A 3,536-nucleotide genomic window follows, 5' to 3' on the forward strand; every position below is an offset into this window, starting at 1 on the left:
TTAGGTGGGAAGTTTAAGTTAATAAAAGATTCAAATTTTTAGCTCACTTGACCATATGCATCCTACCTTGACCCTAACCCCATGATGCTAGGGCATCTTGGCCAGTTTCACTGACCTTTTCTTTACTGTTTTTAGGGTAGTTTCATGCATTTTCTTAGAAAATAAGCTAGTTTTGGGTAGATATTCACTTACATCTTGTTTCAAGCATACATTGTGCACTTTACATGATTTCATGAGAATTTTGCATGAATTATATGACAAATTGGATGATGCATGTCTCATGACTTGGATTAGAACTTTGATGCACTTTGCTGCTTGATTTTAGGACAAAGGAAGCAAAGAAGAACCACGTTAGCATTCACGTTAGTTCAACTAACGTGACCTCTAACGTGGAATGGGAGCTAGCTTGCAAAGTTAGTGAGAAAGGTAATCGCCAATAACGCCCTCGAAGCCATCATAGCCCACGTTAAGAGTCACGTTAACTAAGTTAACGTGAACTCTAACGTGGAAGAAGACAACAAGGCCAACGTTAGTGACACTCTCCTTTGTCACTAACGTTGGACCAAGCTCATAATTGGCCACGTTAGTTGCCACGTTAACTTAGTTAACGTGGACTCTAACGTTAAGAAGCTAAAGAGAAGCCAACTTAGTGATATTCACCTTTGTCATTAACGTTGGCCAAGCCTCCATGAGCCACGTTAACTCCCACGTTAATTTAGTTAACGTGGAAGCTAACGTGGAGAGAGCAATTGATCGCCAACGTTAGTGACACTTATCTTTGTCACTAACGTTGGGGTGAACCACTAAAAGCCACCATGAGCAACGTTAACTCCCACGTTAACTTAGTTAACGTGGAAGCTAACGTAGATAAAGAAATGATGAGCCAACGTTAGTGACACTCACCTTTGTCACTAATGTTGGAGATGGCTAGCATTACTACGTTAGAAGCTACGTTAACCTAGTTAACGTGGACTCTAACGTGGGAAATAGGGGCACATTGGAACGTTAGTGACAAAGGTAAGTGTCACTAATGTTCTCGAAGAATTGGCATCACTACGTTAGAAGCCACGTTAACCTAGCTAACGTGGACTCTAACGTGGGAAGTAGGGGCACATTGGAACGTTAGTGACAAGGGTAAGTGTCACTAATGTTCTCGAAGGATTGGCATCACTATGTTAGAAGCCACGTTAACCTAGTTAACGTGGACTCTAATGTAGGGAGAAGGGGTGACATTCCACGTTATTGGGAAAGGTAAGTCCCAATAACGTGTGCGAATAACCAAGAGGAACGTTAGTGGTCACGTTAGTGCCACTAACGTTGAAGTTAACGTGATCATATTTGGGTTAGAAACGTTAGTGAAAAAGGTGATTGTCACTAACGTTCTCGAACCCACACTTTCACTTAACGTTAACACCACTAACGTCCTGAGCCAAAGTCCCTACCTACTTCACATTTCCTCTCTGCAAGCAAAGCTAAGCCCAATGAAGATGATAACTGCTTCAAACTCAAGATCCAGAGGCCCATACCCAAGACTTAAAGAGACAACTAGAAGATCAGAAGAGTAGTATATATAGGAGTAGCTTTGAATTAGATAGGGGGGTTGGATACTTTAGGAAGCCTTGGCATAGAACTACTCTCTGTATTTACTTTCTTTGCACTTCTAGTTTTACTTTCATGATGTATTCTCCATCTTTGTCTTCATTTCCCAGAGCTATGAACAACTAAACCCCTTTCATTGGGTTAGGGAGCTCTGTTGTAATTTGATGGATCAATGTTAGTTTTCATTCTTCTTCTTCTATCTTTTCTCTTGATTTTACTAGAAAGCTTTCGATCTTCATCCAATTGGATAGTTATCTTGGAAAAGAAGCTATTCATACTTGGATCTCTTCTGAACCTTGGAAGAGGAATGAAGAGATCATGCTAGAAATGCTTTCTCATGCTGGACCAAATTGGGTTTGGATGGATATGTGACTATAATCCTACGAACATTTGATTTGGGAATGCATGTGGTATAATCAGTGACCATACTTCATCTCTTCTCATGAGCAATTGACCAAGGAATTGGCTATTGATCAAGATTTGAGAGATTGAATTACAAGGAATTGGAATTCGATCACTTAAGATTGCCAAGGAGATCAATGAATGCATTGATTAAGGAAGATATGAAAATGAACTTGATCCGGAGAATGCAACATCTCCTGAGCCCAATGAACTCCCCACTTCTGATCTTACCCATTCTCTTTAATTTCTGCCATTTACTTTTATGAGCATTTCCCCCATTCCCTTTTAAGATTCTGCAATTTACTTTCTGCATTTACATTCAGCTCTTTATTTCTAGCATTTACTTTTTCTGCTATTTACTTTCTCGCCATTTACTTTTCTGCAAATCTCAAATCAAATTCTGGTTCGCTCAACTAGAACATTCCTCTAATTAAAGTTGCTTGATCAATCAATCTCTGTGGGATTCGACCTCACTCTGTAGTGAGTTTTTACTTGACGACAATTCGGTACACTTGCCAAAGGAAATTTGTTACGAGACAAGTTTTTCGGGCATCAAGTTTATGGCGCCGTTGCCGGGGATTGATTTTATATCAACAATGATTAAGTTTGAGGATAACTAGATTGAGCATTTTTCATTCTGTTAATTTAAATTTCTATTTGAGCAATTTACTTTCAGTTTAGTTGTGTTCTTCCCATCCGTTTGACCCCCTTTATTCCAGTTGTTTAAAATCTATTTCACTCACCCACTAACTGTTTGATATATTGTATCACTCACACTAACAGCAATTTTAACAAGAATAGTTTCTGCATCTATTTCCTTGCTTGTGCCTTGTTGGTTGTATGACAGGGAGAAGAAGCGGGGCTTCAACTCCCTTTGATTCTGAACCGGAGAGGACCTTCCTTAGATTAAGGAAGGAAGCAAGAGGAAAAAGAGTAGTAGGTGCTGAGGAGGAGGAGGAATACTTTGAACCAAACATGGAGGAGAATATGGAGAACCATCATGAAGAAGAAGCTCACAACCATGGCAGAGAAGGTCTAGCAAATCATGCTGGGCAAGAGAGAAGAGTTCTAGGCTCTTACATCAATCCAAACCCAGGAAACTATGGAAGTAGCATCCAAAAGCCAACCATACATGCCAACAACTTTGAACTGAAGCCACAACTCATCACTCTTGTTCAGAACAATTGTTCATTCGGAGGAGGTGTCCAAGAAGACCCCAATCATCATTTAACCACATTTCTGAGGATATGCGATACTGTGAAGTCTAATGGTGTTCATCCTGACACCTATAGGATGCTCCTATTTCCATTCTCACTCAAGGACAAAGCAGCCAAGTGGCTGGAGTCTTTTCCGAAGGAGAGTTTGACAACCTGGGAAGATGTGGTGAACAAATTCTTGGCAAGATTTTACCCTCCTCAACGAATCAATAGGTTGAGAGCTGAGATCCAAACTTTCAGGCAACAAGATGGTGAGACTCTTTATGAAGCATGGGAGAGGTTTAAGGATCTGACAAGGAGGTGTCCACCAGATATGTT

General features: G+C 40.3%; 1 non-coding gene across 1 annotated transcript; it reads right to left on the reverse strand.

Moving 5' to 3' along the window:
* Positions 1–3,429: 3,429 nt before the first annotated feature.
* Positions 3,430–3,536, reverse strand: LOC148547898 (small nucleolar RNA R71). Its single transcript, XR_015897267.1, has one exon. It is a non-coding gene; the product is annotated as a small nucleolar RNA R71 (small nucleolar RNA).

Source organism: Arachis ipaensis, chromosome B8, assembly GCF_059453495.1.
Source record: "Arachis ipaensis isolate K30076 ecotype BB chromosome B8, ASM5945349v1, whole genome shotgun sequence".
Taxonomy (NCBI): domain Eukaryota; kingdom Viridiplantae; phylum Streptophyta; class Magnoliopsida; order Fabales; family Fabaceae; genus Arachis; species Arachis ipaensis.